Consider the following 19,181-nt stretch of genomic DNA (forward strand, 5'->3'; position numbering starts at 1 on the left):
GGGGAAGCCAATAATTTATAGTTGCTCATCTTGATAGAGACATCAAGAGCTACCAAACTAGAAGTCATAAGCTTTCCCGGGGAAACAACTTGCATAACTTTCGTCAAAACCTCTGTGTGAAAATTGTGCTCCGATGCAAATGGGTATGACATGAAAGAATGTGATGCACCAGAATCAAACAATACTTTTGCAGGAATGGAGTTAACTGAGAGGTTACCCATGATCACATCTGAAGAATCCTCTGCTTGAGATGCATTCATCATGTTCACCTTTGCATGCTTTGGATTATGTTTGACCACTGCACTGCTTGAATACCTCACACAAGGAGGAGGAGGCGGAAGGCACCTTTGGTTGAAGCACTTGGTCGCATAATGACCTTTCTGCTGACACTTGTTGCAAGTAACCTTGAGAGCGGACGATGATAAGGAGGAGGAGGACCACCTGTCCTCGGAACTTGAGTCTGAGACTTGTTCTGATAGCCTGGGTTGGGAGGGTGGGAAGATCCATGGCCACCTTTGTTCTTCTGCTGGAAGGGCTGACAAAACAGAGGAGGTGGAGGAAGCTAGAATTTCTGTTGCTTAGCTGCCCCTTGTGAGGAAGAAGAAGACTGAACTGCATCCCTAATTCTCTTCTTTGAAGCCTCACACTTGAGCTGAGCAGCTTCTTGCTTGAGGGCCATGTTATAGAACTGATCGAATTGAGTAGGCTTGAAAAGAACGAGAGCTAACTACAGATCCTCTCTGAGGCCACCCCTGAAGTGATAGATCATGCTCTTTTCGTCAGGAACGTCTTGCTTAGCGAAGCGAGCAAGTTTCTAAAACTGGATGTTGTATTGATACACGGACATGCTTCCTTGCTTGAGACTGCGGAATTCCTCATGCTTGCTCTCGACAACACTTGTTGGAATGTGATGAGCTTTAAAGTGCAAGCGGAAGTCAGTCCAGGTAATCGGTTGGGCCCCTCTGGAATCTTTGTATTGTTGATACCAATCTGCTGCTTGGTCCTTGAGCTGAAAATAAGCGAACTTGACGTAGTCCTCAGGCCTGACATTGCTACATTCAAAATGCTTGTTGATGTCCACGAGCCAATCATCAGCGTCCATGGCCATGACACAATTGCTGAAAGACTTTGGATGATTTGCAAGGAACTGGTTGAGGGTAGCAAACTGAGGCTAATTGTTGAAATGCTCTTGGCCTTGATTCCCTTGGTTGCCTTGACCTTTGTTGCGCTCTTGCAAGAGCTGCAAAAGCATCTGGGTATTGGCGTTGGTGGCTGCCATCACAGCTTGCCATGCCTCCGGAGGCAGAGGAGGTGGCGGAGGTGGAGGGTTCGACTGATCCCCATTGTTACGGTCCGGATTCAGACGCGTTGGAGGATCCATCCTGAAGAGGGCGACATCCGTTAGAACCATGATAGACAGATAGACAAGCTGAATCAACGGATAGAAATCTGCAACATAGTCTTCACAGCAAACATTCGAATAGAGATAGAAAGAATGCATTCCAAAGTTAACATTACACGACCATTAAGGTGAGAAGCCACTTAGACAAAGGTTGATGAATGAAACAACAAGGTACGACTGGAACAAATAAGTGGTAAGGATCACCCAATCACATACAAATTATCTGCCGGAAGAATAACTAAGAGCTACTTGAATTCCCACCTATAAACTCCCGAAAGTTTCTGGTTATGCAATCTGTTGTTGGGGATACAGGGAGACACAATATATATCACACAACTAACAAACCCTACACTCCAATTAATTGTATCCATACGTCAACACATAACCAAGAAAACTCCAGAAATCATGTACCTCAACCTTCGAACAACATCCGTTATACGAGTTATGGTAATACTCCCGAACTCCCTCCCCAGTACTGGGTAGCGTCGAGGTTATGTCACCACTAACTGCATAAAAGAGATTTTCGACGTCGGCGAACTCGGGTATTCCAGAACTGCAACGATAAAATTGTGACGACGACACCTTGGAGCTCAACTCCCCGGGACATTGCCACAACCCATAAATGTTAGGAGGCATCAAGAACAATGTTCTCGTCACAAGAATATCAGAACAATCCCAAGATACCCGCGTGATCCTAACAAATCAGTGAAAATGAGGAGAGGAAAGTCAAAACATCTACGTCAGGAGACTTCACCAGAGCGATAAGGGGGCTGAGGAGTAAAAAGAATCCTACTCTCCGATATATATAATCCTAAGACTCAAAACAGTTTTGTTCTAGACTCAACAACATCAATGATTCGATCAAGCAGGGGGCTCCTAAAGCCGGGGATGGCTCTGATTACCAACTTGTAACACCGAAGATGCGGCTATATCTCCCACGTGTCGAGGCATGACTTAGAGGCATAACCACATTTTGGTTTTGTCGCAAGAAGGATCATCTTCACACGATCTCATGTAATGAACAAGTATAAATAAATAGTTGGCTTACAATCGCCATGTCACACAATGATCAAATAAATCATACATCATTCAGAGTACACACAAAGTCTGTCTACGGACGAAACCAAATGAAAAGAAGATAATCCCAAATGCTAAATCCCAATTGTCCCAACTGGGCACCACTACTGATCATCAGGAAAGGAAACATAGTAATGGCCAAGGTCTTCATCGAACTCCCACTTGAGCTCGGTGGCATCACCTGCACTGGTATCATCAGCACCTGCAACTGTTTTGGTAGTATCTGTGAGTCACGGGGACTCAACAATCTCAAAACCCGTGAGATCAAGACTATTTAAGACTATGGGTAGGATGTGGTTATGAGGTGGAGTTGCAGCAAGCACGAAGCAAATATGGTGGCTATCATACGAGTACAAGAGTAAGATGAGAAACTACGCAACGGACGCAAAGCTAAAACTGATCAAGAAGTGATCCTGAACTACTTACGTTCATACATAACCCAACTGTGTTCAATTCCCGACCTTCGTCGAAAAGATACCATCACAGTTACACACGCAGTTGGTGTAGTTTAATTAAATCAAGTGTCAAGTTCTCTACAACCGGATATTAACAAATTCCCATCTGCCACATAATCGCGGGCATGGCACTCAAAAGTTTATACCCTGCAGGGGTATCCCAACTTATCCCGTCACAAGCTCTCATGATCAATGAAGGATATTCCTTCTCCCGCAACAACCCGATCAAACTCGAAATCCCGGTTACAAGACATTTTGACAATGGTAAAACAAGACCAGCAAGACCGCCCGAATGTGCCGTTGAATCCCGATAGGAGATGCACATATCTCGTCCTCAGGGCACACTGGATGACACATCCTATGAGTAAAACCAACCCTCAAGTTTCCCTGAGGTGGCCCCGTAGTCCACTCGGTTCGGACCAACACTCAGAGGAGCACTGGCCCGGGGGGTTAAATTAAGATAATCCTCGGGTTAATTACTCCCTAGGCAAAATTTTAGTTGTTATTATGCAAATGGAAAAACCAAGGTTGGGCCTTGATGGAGGAGTTTTATTCAAAGCGAACTGTCAAGGGGGTCCCATAACCCCAACCATGCAAGGAACGCAAAATCAAGGAACATAACACCATTATGACGGAAACTAGGGCGACAAGAGTGGAACAAAACACCGAGCAAAAGGCCAAGCCTTCCACCCTTTGCCAAGTATATAGTTGCATTAATTAAATAAGAGATATTGTGATGTCCCAACATATCCATGTTCCAACATGGAACAACCTGCAAGGCACTTGCAACTAGCAACGCTATAAGAGGGGCTGAGCAAAAGCGGTAACATAGACAAACAACGGTTTTCTAGGAATGTGGGTTAGAGGCTTGACATGGCAATATGGGAGGCTTGATAAACAAGTGGTAGGTAGCACTTCATAGCGATAGAACGAACAACTAGCAAGCAAATATAGAAGTGATATCGGGGGTAATGATCATCTTGCCTGCAAAGTTCTCAGGGTTGTCGAAAGCTTGCTCCTCGTAAACGTACTCAATAGGATCCTCATTCACGAACTCGTCTCCCGGCTCTACCCCAAGAAATAACACAAGCAATGGAACAAGAATCAATCACGATGTAATGCACAAGCAACATGATGCAAGACATGACATGGAATGTAAGGTATGATGTGCAATGCATATGGGTACTCTGAAAGGGAAAAGACGATCAAGGCATCAACTTGGAAAACCAAGCATGCCGCTGGAAAGATTGAGTGATTTAGGTTGAAATCGATTTAAGGATCACTGGAAACAGATGCACGGTTTGCAAATGACGAGCAAAACAAGAACAATGCAAAACTGCGCTTAACAACATCATAGCACTTAAGATGCATCATGAAACTATGCTACAACACTCCAACATAGCAACAAAGCACATGGCAGTGAAGTATAGGTGAAGCTATACAAATCATGAACACTGAGCTCCTGCTAGAACTCACTAGAACAAGACTAAAACAACATGGCAAAAACAGTAGCGGTCGGTGAGCGCGGGCGGCGCGGAGACGCGGGAGGCGGCGGCGGCCGATCTGGGCCGAGAGGGCCTGGCTCGGCCCCGCGGGATGTGGCGGTGGGAGGTGGCGGAGGTCCACGTGGCGGTCTGTGGTTGGAGCGGGCGGCAGTGGCGGACGCGTCCGACGCCGTCCGGACATGTCCGACGCGGAGGAATAGGGTGGAGCTAGGGTTTGGACCACGAATTTCGGGGGAGAGGGTCTATTTATAGGTAGGGGCTAGGAGAGTCCAAATGAGGTGCGATTTTTGCCCACACGACCGTGATCCAACGAAGGATAGCATGGAGGGGCTTTAGATGGGCTAGTGGGCTGTTATGGAGGGGTGCTGGGCTGCAAAGAGAGAGGGGTTTTGCGGTTACCCGGTTAACCGTTGGGGCATCAAACAACCTCGAAATGGAACGAAATTTGATAGGCGGCCTACCGGTGATGTACCAAGGCCACTCGACAATTCTCGGCCCATTATGAAAATGTTATTCTCCCACTAACGAAACAAGATCTGAGAGGTGCAACGGGTGCATGTGTGAGTGTCAGATTCCGAAACGGACAACGGGAAAAATGACCGGATGCATGAGACGAACATGAATGCAAATGAGATGCACATGATGACATGAGATGAAACACATGCCATGAACAAAATGCAAAACATAATACGAAACCCAACCATGGAGGATATAACGTATAACTTAGCCGAAAAGGGCAAGAGTTGGAGTACAATTATGGAATGTTACATCCGGGGCGTTACAACTTGCTTTCATATGTGGCCGCTAACAGCAGAGCCGTCAGTGGAGATATTGTTGTGGAAAGAAAGGAATCATGCAAGGAATATCCGTTTCAGAGGTCGGTTTAATATGTCAGTGAGGTACTCATTGAATCTAAGCAGAGATACCCACATTGGCAGAAGCTGGTTTATGGAGTGTTTCATGGCTAGTCGTAAATTGAAGCAGTATTTCCTTGGTCATCCCATGACTATGGTCAGTTCTGCTCCCCTAGGAGATATTATTAAAAATAGAGAAGCCACGGGCCGGGTGGCCAAGTGGGCCATTGAGCTTGGACCCTGTAAGACCCGGGATGTAACTTTCCCAATTTGTACTCCAACTCTTGTCGTTTCTGGGTTAAGTTATTTTATTTTCTCGGGTTCGGGTCTTTTTCTCCATGTGTTGTTATCGTTGTCATGCATCTCATATCATGTCATCATGTGCATTGCGTTTGCATACGTGTTCATCTCATGCATTCAAGCATATTCCCCGTTGTCCGTTTTGCAGTCCGGTGCTTCGTTCTCCTCCGGTGGTCATTTCTACCTTTCTTTCATGTGTCGGGATTAAACATTTCCGGATTGGACCAAGACTTGCCATGCGGCCTTGGTTTACTACCGGTAGACCACCTATCAAGTTTCGTATCATTTGGACTTCGTTTGATACTCCAACGGTTAACCGAGGGACCGAGAAGGCCTCGTGTGTGTTGCAGCCCACCACCCCTCTATTTTGGCCCAAAACCCACCAAAACCCCCTCCATCATCTCGGTCGTTCGATCACGATCGCGTGGCCGCAAACCGTGCTCAATTTGGAGCCTCCTAGCTCCTCCTATGTATAAAAAGGCACCTCCACCGAAATTCTCGGATCATTTCCACCCTAAACCTAGCCCCCTTCCCCTCCGCGCGCCGGACACGTCCGCTCCGCGCCGGAAAAAGTCGCCGCCGCCACTCCCACGCTGCCACATGTCCCGCCACCATCCTCTTCGCCACCGGCCCGCCGAGGCCCGTAGTGGGCCCCCGGGCCCAGTCGCCGCCTCCCCGCGCCCGGCTCGCAGTGCCGCCCCGCTCTCCCTCGCCCGCGCCCGCGCCTCCTCGCCTCGCCTGCCTCGACGCCGGCGAACACCGCCGTTGCCGCCCGGTCGCCGCTCCTCCTCGCCTCGCCGTGCCGCGGTCCTCTACCTCGCCGTCGCGCCGCCCTGACCCCAGATCCAGCCAACTCCGGCGGCGCCCTTGACCCCTCCGGCCGGCGACTCCAACTCCGGCGCCCCCAAGTACTGTTCCGGCGAGAGGTTCCGACGAACCTCATTTTGCGTGCAGATCCAGATCGGATGAACAGTAAACCCTAGGTGGTTTTTCTTCTAAGTCCCTAAAGTTTCAAATCCATATGCTCATGTTCATAGCCTCATAACTCTACATCCGTAGCTTCGATTCATGCATATAGCATATGAAAATGTTCATCTGAGAGAGTACATCATTTCATTCCATTGCATCATTTTCATTTGAGTTCATCTTGATGCCCGAAATGCTGTTAGAAGAGGGCTACTTGAGATAATTGTCAGATCTGCTACTCCATTTAGCTTTTTGTCATTTTTGCCATGATTATTGTGTGCATGATATGCCCTGATGCTCTACATATGTTTTGTTAAGGGCTTTGTCATCTTTCCAGAGGTGCAACCCATGTATTTTTGTGATGTGTGTGGTGACTAGCACGATCTTGCAAAGTGGTGCACTTGGTAATTCTGATTTCAGGTAATCCTTGATCTGTTTATCTCATGTTGCCATATGTTCATGTTGTTTCCTAGTGATCCGTGCCTCTTTTGAGGATGATCAGTAAGGATGTTTTGTTAATATTATAGTGATCTATCCATCCATGTCTTTGTTTGCAATTATGGAGCACCCTAGCTTGAGTCAATCGAGCTCTACTTTTGCTACTTTGTGAATCTGGGCAGATTGCCAACTTGTTTGCAATTTTGCCGATGATGTTGTAGTTGATCCGTGCATGTTATGCTATTGTTCTTGCCATATCTAGCTTTCATTTTGTGTGTTCTTGATGGGTGTATGCTTAGCCTGTCATGACTTGCTCCTTAGTGAGTGCATCGAGCTCGTAAACATGCCTACTTGAGTTATGTTTCAGCATGTGCCAGTTTTCACTAAGTCTGAAAACTGATTATGTTTTTGCCATGTTCACATGCTTGCAATTGTATTTTCTGATCCCTTTTGGCTCAAGGTCACTAAGGGGCTTTTGTTAAGCTATTTGAGTAGCTCCATGCCATGCTTTACTTTGCCATGTTCAGGTCCTATAGCATGTAGTTTTGTTGCTCCGAAGAGTGCTACCTGATCTGAAATTCCAGACAAGTGTTAATTTCACTAAGTTTGAAATCTGTTTGTCATATGCATTTTTGCCATGCTTGTTTGAATCTGTTAATGGATGAATTGGCCATAGCTCAGTGCTAGACTTTTGTTAAGAATCTTGTATGCATCCCTGTGATGTATTTTGTTGCCATGTTTGGGTGCTGTAGCATGTTCATCTCATTGCATTTAGATGACTACTTGCTGTAAATCGCAGACCGGTGTCATATTTGAATTGCTTGCCATTTCCAAACCGTAACTCCGATTCCGGCGTTATTTATATCGTTTTCAAGCGATTTCATCTCATCTTTCCAGTGGCACACTTAGATTTCCATGTTGAGGCCAGGTTATTGCATTTCCTGTCATATCTTGCATTTTGCATCCCGCATCGCATCCCGCATAGCATATCATCCTTGCATCATCTTATTTGATTCTTGCACATGGTTGATTGTGTCCTTGTTGCTTATTTGTCTTGTTTGGGTAGATCCGGGAGACGAGCTCGCTAACGAGGAGCCCGTTGAGTTTGCTTTCGAGGATCCAGTCAACTGTGACAACTGTGCAGGCAAGATGATCATACCCTCGAAATCACTACTATCTTTGCTATGCTAGTTTGCTCGCTCTTTTGCTATGCCAATGCTATGATGCCTACCACTTGCTTTCAAGCCTCCCAAATTGCCATGTCAAATCTCTAACCCACCATGTCCTAGCAAACCGTTGATTGGCTATGTTACCGCTTTGCTCAGCCCCTCTTATAGTGTTGCTAGTTGCAGGTGAAGATTGGAGGCCGTTCCTTGTTGGAACATTTATTTACTTGTTGGGATATCATTATATTGCCATGTTATCTTAATGCATCTATATACTTGGTAAAGGGTGGAAGGCTCGGCCTCTCGCCTAGTGTTTTGTTCCACTCTTGCCGCCCTAGTTTCCGTCATATGGTGTTATGTTCCCGGATTTTGCGTTCCTTACGCGGTTGGGTTATAATGGGAACCCCTTGATAGTTCGCCTTGATTAAAGCTTTTCCAGCAATGCCCAAACTTGGTTTTACCATTTTCCACCTAGCCTCTTTTTCCCTTGGGTTTCTGGAGCCCGAGGGTCATCTTATTTTAAACCCCCACGGGCCAGTGCTCCTCTGAGTGTTGGTCCAACTCGTCAGCCGCCGGTGGCTACCAGGGGCAACTCTGGGCTGGCCTATCGGAAGTTTGGACAATCTGAGTGTGCCCTGAGAAAGAGATATGTGCAGCTCCTATCGGGATTTGTCGGCACATTTGGGCGGTGTTGCTGGTCTTGTCTTAATCTGTCGAAGTGTCTTGAAGAACCGAGATACCAAGTCTGATCGGAACATCTTGGGAGGAGGTCTATTCCTTCATTGACCGTGAGAGCTTGTCATGGGCTAAGTTGGGACTCCCCTGCAGGGATTTGAACTTTCAAAAGCCGTGCCCGCGGTTATGGGCAGATGGGAATTTGTTAATGTCCGGTTGTAGATAACTTGAACCTTAACTTAATTAAGATGAATCAACTGAGTGTGTTACCGTGATGGCCTCTTCTCGGCGGAGTCCGGGAAGTGGACACGGTGTTGGAGTGATGTTTGCGTAGGTTACTCTCTAGTTTCGCACTCGCGCTTTGCCTCCTCTTCTCGCTCTCTTTTGCAAACAGGATAGCCACCATATATGCTAGTCGCTTGCTGCAGCTCCACATATTTATCTTACCTTACCTATAAGCTTAAATAGTCTTGATCGCGAGGGTGCGAGATTGCTGAGTCCCTGTGGCTCACAGATTACTATTACACCAGATGCAGGGCCTGATGATTCCGCTCCAGGAGACAGGCTTGAGCTCAAGTGGGAGTTCGACGAGGACTCTCAACGTTACTATGTTTCCTTTCCTGATGATCAGTAGTGGTGCCCAGTTGGGGGTGATCGGGACCGTGTCGCATGTTGGGTTATCTTTTATTTTGGCGCCGTAGTCGGGCCATGAGTGTTTGGATGATGTAATGTTATTTATGTACTTGATTGACGTGGCGAGTGTAAGCCAACTATGTTATCCCCCCTTTATGATTTATATTACATGGGATGTTGTGAAGATTGCCTAACTTGCAACATATGCCTTCAATGCGATTATGCCTCTAAGTCGTGCCTCGACACGTGGGAGATATAGTCGCATCGAGGGTGTTACAAGTTGGTAATCAGAGCCTTCCCCGACCTTAGGAGCCCCATTGGTGATCGTTTTTAGCGGCCGAGTTGTGTCTAGAAAAAATGTTTTGAGTCATGCAGGAATTATATATCGGAGAGTTTAGGAATTCTTTTTACTTCCCAGTCTCCTCATCGCTCTGGTAAGGCATCCTGACGTAGAGTTTTGATTCTTCTCTTCTCAAATTTCACTAAAAAAAATTTTAGGATCACGCGGGTATCTTGGAATCGTTCCGATGGTTTTAAGATGAGAATATTGTCTTGGTGCCTCCTGTTAGGGGTTTTGTGCAAGTGTCCCGGGGAGTTGAGCTCTGAGGTGTTGTCATCATAATTTTACCGTTGCAGTTCTGGAATACCTTAGTTTAGTATGCCGACATCGAAAATCTCTTTTATGCAGTTCGTTGGTGAGATAACCTCGACGCCACCCAGTACTGGGGCGGGAGTTCGGGAGTATCGCCATAACTTGTATAACGGATGCTTTTCAAAGGTTGAGGTAGATGGTTTCCGAAGTTTTTCTTGGTTATGTGTTGAATGATGGATACAGCTGGATGTAGGATTTGCTAGTTTGGGTGAGATATTATGCTTCCCCTGTATCCCCAACACCTGATTGCATAACCGGAAAGGTTCGGGAGTTTCATAGGTGGGAATTCTAGTAGCTCTAGTTCTTCTTCCACGGATATTGGTTTGAGATTGGGATTTCTTACCGATTATTCGTTCTTGATCCGTACCTTGTTGATTTATTTCTCTACCTTAATTCTACGTGGCTTCTCAATTTATGGATATGTGACCATTTCAAGAGGAATGCATTCGTTCATTTTGTTCGGATGTGAAGACTATATGTTGCAATTTTCATTCCGTTGGATTCAGCTTCAATATTTGTCTATCAATGTGCTAATGGATGTCAACCTCTTCAGGATGGCTCCTCCAACGCGCACGACTCCGAATCCTGATCCGCCACCACCTCCACCTCCTCCGGAGGCATGGCAAGCTGTGATGGCCGCAACCAATGCAAACACACAGTTGATCATGCAAATTCTTCAAGAGCGCAATCAAGGCAACCAAGGGAATCAAGGCAACAATCAGAATCACTTTGCTACACTCAACCAGTTCCTTGCTAACGGGCCAAAGACTTTCAGCAATTGTGTTGAGGCAACCGATGCTGACGATTGGCTTGTGGATCTGTGCAAGCATTTCGAGTGCAGTAACGTCAGGCCTGAGGACTTTGTCAAGTTCGCTTCCTTCCAACTCAAAGATCAAGCTGCAGAATGGTTCCAGCAGTACAAGGATTCCAGAGGTGGACGTGTTATCACTTGGGATGATTTCCGTCGAGATTTCCGAGCTCATCATATTCCTCAGAGCGTGGTTGAAAGCAAGCGTGAGGAATTCCGCAACCTGAAGCAAGGCTCTTTGTCTGTCTATGACTACAACAAGTTGTTCCAGAAGCTCGCCCGCTTTGCCAAGCAGGACGTCCCTGATGAGAAGAGCATGATATACCAGTTCAGGGGTGGTCTCAGAGAAGAAATTCAGCTAGCTCTTGTTCCTCTTTGAGCCCTTGAGGTACGATGAGTTCTACAACATGGCACTGAAGCAAGAGGCTGCTCAGTTGAGGTGTGATGCTTCCAAGAAGCGAGTCAGAGATGTTACTCCTTCTTCCTCTACTCAAGTGGCCAAGCAGCAGAAGTATTGGCTTCCTCCTCCTCCGTTCCGTCAGCCGTATCAGCAGAAGAGCAAAGGTGGCAGTGGTTCTTCCCACCCACCCAACCCTGGCTTTCAGAACAAGACTTCGTCTCAAGCTCCAAGATCGAGTGCTCCGTATCACCGTCCGCTTTCAGAGGTCACGTGCAACAAGTGCCAACAAAAGGATCACTATGCCAACAAGTGTTTCAACCAGAGGCGTCTTCCTCCTCCTCCTCCTATCAGATTGGCAAGTACAGCTATGGTCAAGCATAACCCCAAGCACGCCAAGGTCAACTTGATGAATGCAGCTCAGGCAGAGGATTCAACAGATGTCATCATGGGTAACCTTCCTGTTAACGATGTTCCCGCAAAAGTTCTTTTTGATACTGGTGCATCTCATTGTTTCATCTCGAAGCCTTTTGCATCTAGGCATGAGTTGACTTCCCAAGTTATGCATAAACTGTTAGCAGTTGTCTCTCCGGGTAAATGTTTGCTTGCTAACCATGAGATTCCGGATATCTCTATCATGATGGGTGATTTCAAGTTTCTGTCTTCTCCAATGGTTCTTGGTAACTCGGATATTGATCTTATTCTCGGAATGGATTGGCTTTCTAAGCACAAGGCTCAGCTTGATTGTGCAGCCAGGCAGATTCAATTGACTCATTCGTCTGAGGATGTAATTGTCTTTGCCGCTCGGAATAATACCATCCGTCTGTTTTCTCTCAATGAGAAGGGTGAACTGGATGCTATCTCGCAAATTCCAGTCGTTTCCGAATATCAAGACGTCTTTCCAGAAGAGCTTCCAGGAATGCCTCCGCACCAGCCAGTTGAATTCGTTATTGATCTTGAGCCTGGCACGGAACCTGTTTGCAAACGTCCTTACAAGCTCGGACCTGAAGAGTTGAAGGAGCTGAAGAAGAAACTCGATATTCAAGAGAAAATGGGTCTCATCCGGCCTAGTTCTTCTCCGTGGGGTTGTGGTGTTCTTTTTGTGAAGAAGAAGGATGGAACGGACCGACTTTGTGTTGATTACCGTCCATTGAACAAGAAGACCATCAAGAACAAATACCCACTTCCCAACATCAATGAGCTGTTCGAACAACTCAAAGGTGCCCAAGTATTCTCCAAGCTTGATCTCCGTATGGGTTATCATCAGATTCGAATCCATGAGCAAGATATTCCCAAGACGGCTTTCAGGACAAGCTATGGTTCATATGAATACACTGTCATGTCTTTTGGCCTCGTCAACGCTCCTCCGACGTTCTCTCGCATGATGAACTTCATCTTCAACGCCTACACCAATGACTTCGTTTTGGTCTATCTCGACGACATTCTGGTTTTCTCGAAGAACAAGGAAGATCATGCCAAGCACTTGTGTTTGGTTCTTGATAAGCTCAGAGAACATCAGTTCTACGCCAAGTTCTCCAAGTGTGAATTTTGGCTCGATGAGGTTCTTTATCTTGGTCATATCATCTCTGCCAAGGGCATTGCCGTGAATCCTGAGAAGGTGTCTGCAATTGTGAATTGGGAACCTCCTCAGAACGTGAAGCAACTCCGTAGCTTCCTCGGTCTCGCAAGCTATTGCCGAAGATTCGTTGAAAACTTTTCTAAGATCGCGAAGCCTCTCTCTAATCTTCTCCAGAAGCACGTCAAGTACGTTTGGTCTCCGGAGTGTGACATTGCTTTCAACACTTTGAAAGAGAAATTGATCACTGCTCCAGTTCTGACTCCGCCTGATGAATCCAAGCCGTACGAGGTCTTTTGTGATGCCTCTCTCCAAGGTCTTGGCGCAGTATTGATGCAAGAGAAGAAAGTTGTTGCTTATACCTCTCGCCAGTTGAAGCCTAATGAGAAGAACTACCCCACTCATGATCTCGAGTTGGCGGCAGTTGTGCATGCTCTTTTGACTTGGAGACATCTCTTATTGGGAAGAAAAGTGGACATTTTCACTGATCACAAGAGTCTCAAGTACATCTTCACTCAGCCTAATCTCAACCTCAGGCAAACTCGATGGGTCGAAATGATTCAAGAGTATAATCCGAGTATCGAGTATACTCCAGGCAAGGCCAATGTGATTGCTGACGCATTGAGCAGGAAAGCTTATTGCAACAGTCTGATTCTCAAGCCTTATCAACCCGAGCTTTGTGAAGCTTTCCGCAAACTTAATCTGCAAGTTGTTCCTCAAGTACAAGTGCCAGTTTCCTCGCCAACCTTCAAGTCTCTCCTACCTTGGAAGACCAGATTCGCCAAGCCCAGCTTCTTGATGCTATGGTGAAAAAGGTGAAGATTGGGATTGCCAAGAGTCAACCCAAGTACAAGTGCTACCGCCTTGATGACAAGGACACTCTCTTCTTCGAGGATCGTATTGTTGTACCCAAAGGTGACCTCCGTAAAGTGATCATGAACGAGGCTCACAATTCTCTCCTCTCCATCCACCCTGGGAGCACGAAGATGTATCAGGACCTTAAGCAAGCTTATTGGTGGACTCGAATGAAGCGCGAGATTGCTCAATTCGTGAATGAATGTGATGTCTGCAGAAGAGTGAAGGCAGAACACCAAAGGCCAGCTGGTCTCCTCCAACCTCTTGCCATTCCAGAATGGAAGTTTGACCACATTGAAATGGACTTCGTGACTGGGTTTCCAAAGTCCAAGCGTGGCAATGATGCTATATTCGTTGTCATCGACAAACTCACCAAAGTGGCTCATTTTCTGCCTATCAAAGAGTCGATCACTGCAGCTCAATTTGCGGAACTCTATACCTCTCGGATTGTCTCTCTGCACGGTATTCCACAAGTGATCTCTTCAGACCATGGCAGCATCTTTACCTCCAAGTTTTGGGATTCTTTTCAGAAGGCCATGGGCACCAACATCCGCTTCAGCACAGCTTTCCATCCTCAAACTAGCAGTCAAGTCGAGTGTGTCAATCAGATTCTTGAAGATATGCTCAGGGCTTGTGTGATCTCCTTCGGCATGAAGTGGGAGGATTGTCTTCCTTATGCTAAATTCTCCTACAACAACAGTTTTCAAGCAAGTTCGGGCAAGGCCCCATTTGAAATTCTGTATGGCAGGAAGTGCCGTACTCCTCTCAACTGGTCTGAAACCGGTGAACGTCAGCTTTTGGGTAATGACTTAATCACAGAGGCAGAGGAAATGTGCAAAGTCATTCGTGATAACCTCAAAGCAGCCCAATCCCGCCAGAAGAGCTACTATGATGTTTACCTCCGCGTCTCTCCTATGAAAGGTACTCGTCGCTTTGGTATCAAAGGGAAGCTTGCCCCTAGATATGTGGGACCTTTCAAGATTGTCAGCAAGAGAGACGACCTCGCCTATCAACTCGAGCTTCCTTCAAACTTTGCAAATGTTCATGACGTGTTCCATGTCTCTCAGCTCCGAAAGTGCTTCAAGACTCCTGACAGCACCGTCAACTTCGAGGACATTGAGCTCCAAGAAGATCTCTCCTATCGTGAGCACCCAGTTGCTATTCTTGAAGAGACTGAACGCAAGACTCGCAACAAGTCAATCAAATTTCTCAAAGTCAAGTGGTCACACCATTCCGACCGTGAAGCTACCTGGGAACGCGAGGATCACCTCCGTTCTGAGTACCCGGCGTTCTTTCAGTCCTAGATCTCGGCACGAGATCCTTTCATAGTGGTGGAGTGTTGTAACACCCCGGATGTAACTTTCCCAATTTGTACTCCAACTCTTGCCGTTTCCGGCGTTAAGTTATTTTATTTTCTCAGGTTCGGGTCTTTGTCTCTGTGTGTTGTTATCGTTGTCATGCATCTCATATAATGTCATCATGTGCATTGCATTTGCATACGTGTTCATCTCATGCATTCGAGCATTTTCCCCGTTGTCCGTTTTGCAGTCCGGCGCTTCGTTCTCCTCCGGTGGTCATTTCTACCTTTTTTTCGTGTGTGGGGATTAAACATTTCCGGATTGGACCGAGACTTGCCATGCGGCCTTGGTTTACTATCGGTAGACCGCCTGTCAAGTTTCGTATCATTTGGACTTCGTTTGATACTCCAACGGTTAACCGAGGGACCGAAAAGGCCTCGTGTGTGTTGCAGCCCAACACCCCTCCATTTTGGCCCAAAACCCACCAAAAACCCCTCCATCATCTCGGTCGTTCAATCACGATCGCGTGGCCGCAAACCATGCTCAATTTGGAGCCTCCTAGCTCCTCCTATGTATAAAAAGGCACCTCCACCGAAATTCTCGGATCATTTCCACCCTAAACCTAGCCCCCTTCCCCTCCGCGCGCCGGACACGTCCGGTCCGCGCCGGACAAAGTCGCCGCCGCCACTCCCATGCTGCCACGTGTCCCGCCGCCGTCGTCTCCGCCACCGGCCCGCCGAGCCCCGTAGCGGGCCCCTGGGCCCAGTCGCCGCCTCCCCGCGCCCGGCTCGCAGCGCCACCCCGCTCTCCCTCGCCCACTTCGGCGCCTCCTCGCTCGCCCGCCCCCTCGACGCCGGCGAACGCCGCCGCTGCCGCCCGGTCGCCGCTCCTCCTCGCCTCGCCGGCCGCGGTCCTCTACCTCGCCGTCGCGCCGCCCTGACCCCGGATCCGGCCAACTCCGGCGGCGCCCTTGACCCCTCCGGCCGGCGACTCCAACTTCGGCGCCCCCAAGTACTGTTCCGGCAAGAGGTTCTGACGAACCTCGTTTTGCGTGGAGATCCAGATCGGATGAACAGTAAACCCTAGGTGGTTTTTCTTCTAAGTCCCTAAAGTTTCAGATCCATATGCTCATGTTCATAGCCTCGTAACTCTGCATCCATAGCTCCGATTCATGCATATAGCATATCAAAATGTTCATCTCAGAGAGTACATCATTTCATTCCATTGCATCATTTTCATTTGAGTTCATCTTGATGCCCGAAATGCTGTTAGAAGAGGGCTACTTGAGATAATTGTCAGATCTGCTACTCCATTTAGCTTTTTGTCATTTTTGCCATGATTATTGTGTGCATGATATGCCCTGATGCTCTACATATGTTTTGTTAAGGGTTTTGTCATCTTTCCAGAGGTGCAACCCATGTATTTTTGTGATGTGTGTGGTGACTAGCACGAGCTTGCAAAGTGGTGCACTTGGTAATTCTGATTTCAGGGACTTGGCAATTCCACTAAGTCCTTGATCTGTTTATCTCATGTTGCCATATGTTCATGTTGTTTCCTAGTGATCCGTGCCTCTTTTGAGGATGATCAGTAAGGATGTTTTGTTAATATTGTAGTGCTCTATCCATCCATGTCTTTGTTTGCAATTATGGAGCACCCTAGCTTGAGTCAATCGAGCTCTACTTTTGCTACTTTGTGAATCTGGGCAGATTGTCAACTTGTTTGCAATTTTGCCGATGATGTTGTAGTTGATCCGTGCATGCTATGCTATTGTTCTTGCCATGTCTAGCTTGCATTTTGTGTGTTCTTGATGGGTGTATGCTTAGCTTGTCATGACTTGCTCCGTAGTGAGTGCATCGAGCTCGTAAACATGCCTACTTGAGTTATGTTTCAGCATGTGCCAGTTTTCACTAAGTCTGAAAACTGATTATGTTTTTGCCATGTTCACATGCTTGCAATTGTATTTTCTGATCCCTTTTGGCTCAAGGTCACTAAGGGACTTTTGTTAAGCTCTTTGAGTAGCTCCATGCCATGTTTTACTTTGCCATGTTCAGGTCCTGTAGCATGTAGTTTTGTTGCTCCGAAGAGTGCTACCTGATCTGAAATTCCAGACAAGTGTTAATTTCACTAAGTCTGAAATCTGTTTGTCATATGCATTTTTGCCATGCTTGTTTGAACCTGTTAATGGATGAATTGGCCGTAGCTCAGTGCTAGACTTTTGTTAAGCATCTTGTATGCATCCCTGCCATGTATTTTGTTGCCATGTTTGGGTGCTGTAGCATGTTCATCTCATTGCATTTAGATGGCTACTTGCTGTAAATCGCAGACCGGTGTCATATTTGAATTGCTTGCCATTTCCAAACCGTAACTCCGATTCCGGCGTTCTTTATATCGTTTTCAAGCGATTTCATCTCATCTTTCCAGTGGCACACTTGGATTTCCATGTTGAGGCCAGGTTCATTGCATTTCCTGTCATATCTTGCATTTTGCATCCCGCATCGCATCCCGCATAGCATATCATCTTTGCATCATCTTGTTTGATCTTGCACGTGGTTGATTGTGTCCTTGTTGCTTGTTTGTCTTGTTTGGGTAGAGCCGGGAGACGAGTTCGCTAACGAGGAGCCCGTTGAGTTTGCTTTCGAGGATCCAGTCAACTCTGACAACTGTGCAGGCAAGATGATCATACCCTCGAAATCACTACTATCTTTGCTATGCTAGTTTGCTCGCTCTTTTGCTATGCCAATGCTACGATGCCTACCACTTGCTTTCAAGCCTCCCAAATTGCCATGTCAAATCTCTAACCCACCATGTCCTAGCAAACCGTTGATTGGCTATGTTACCGCTTTGCTCAGCCCCTCTTATAGCGTTGCTAGTTGCAGGTGAAGATTGGAGGCCGTTCCTTGTTGGAACATTTATTTACTTGTTGGGATATCATTATATTGCCATGTTATCTTAATGCATCTATATACTTGGTAAAGGGTGGAAGGCTCGGCCTCTCGCCTAGTGTTTTGTTCCACTCTTGCCGCCCTAGTTTCCGTCATATCGGTGTTATGTTCCCGGATTTTGCGTTCCTTACGCGGTTGGGTTATAATGGGAACCCCTTGATAGTTCGCCTTGATTAAAGCTTTTCCAGCAATGCCCAAACTTGGTTTTACCATTTTCCACCTAGCCTCTTTTTCCCTTGGGTTTCTGGAGCCCGAGGGTCATCTTATTTTAAACCCCCACGGGCCAGTGCTCCTCTGAGTGTTGGTCCAACTTGTCAGCCGCCGGTGGCTACCAGGGGCAACTCTGGGCTGGCCTACCGGAAGTTTGGACAATCTGAGTGTGCCCTGAGAAAGAGATATGTGCAGCTCCTATCGGGATTTGTCGGCACATTTGGGCGGTGTTGCTGGTCTTGTCTTAATCTGTCGAAGTGTCTTGAAGAACCGAGATACCAAGTCTGATCGGAACATCTTGGGAGGAGGTCTATTCCTTCGTTGACCGTGAGAGCTTGTCATGGGCTAAGTTGGGACTCCCCTGCAGGGATTTGAACTTTCGAAAGCCGTGCCCGCGGTTATGGGCAGATGGGAATTTGTTAATGTCTGGTTGTAGATAATTTGAACCTTAACTTAATTAAAATGAATCAACTGAGTGTGTTAGAGTGATGGCCTCTTCTCGGGGGAGTCCGGGAAGTGGACACGGTGTTGGAGTGATGTTTGCGCAGGTTACTCTCTAGTTTCTCGCTCGCGCTTTGCCTCCTCTTCTCGCTCTCTTTTGCGAACAGGATAGCCACCATATATGCTAGTCGCTTGCTGCAGCTCCACATATTTATCTTACCTTACCTATAAGCTTAAATAGTCTTGATCGCGAGGGTGCGAGATTGCTGAGTCCCTGTGGCTCACAGATTACTATTGCACCAGATGCAAGGCCTGATGATTCCGCTCCAGGAGACGCGCTTGAGCTCAAGTGGGAGTTCGACGAGGACTGTCAACGTTGTTGGGTTTCGTAGTAATTTCAAAAAATTTCCTACGCACACGCAAGATCATGTGATGCATAGCAACGAGAGGGGAGAGTGTTGTCTACGTACCCAATGCAGACCGACTGCGGAAGCGCTGACACAACGTAGAGGAAGTAGTCGTACGTCTTCA

The sequence above is a fragment of the Triticum aestivum genome, chromosome 6A (assembly GCF_018294505.1).
Source record: "Triticum aestivum cultivar Chinese Spring chromosome 6A, IWGSC CS RefSeq v2.1, whole genome shotgun sequence".
NCBI classification, from domain to species: domain Eukaryota; kingdom Viridiplantae; phylum Streptophyta; class Magnoliopsida; order Poales; family Poaceae; genus Triticum; species Triticum aestivum.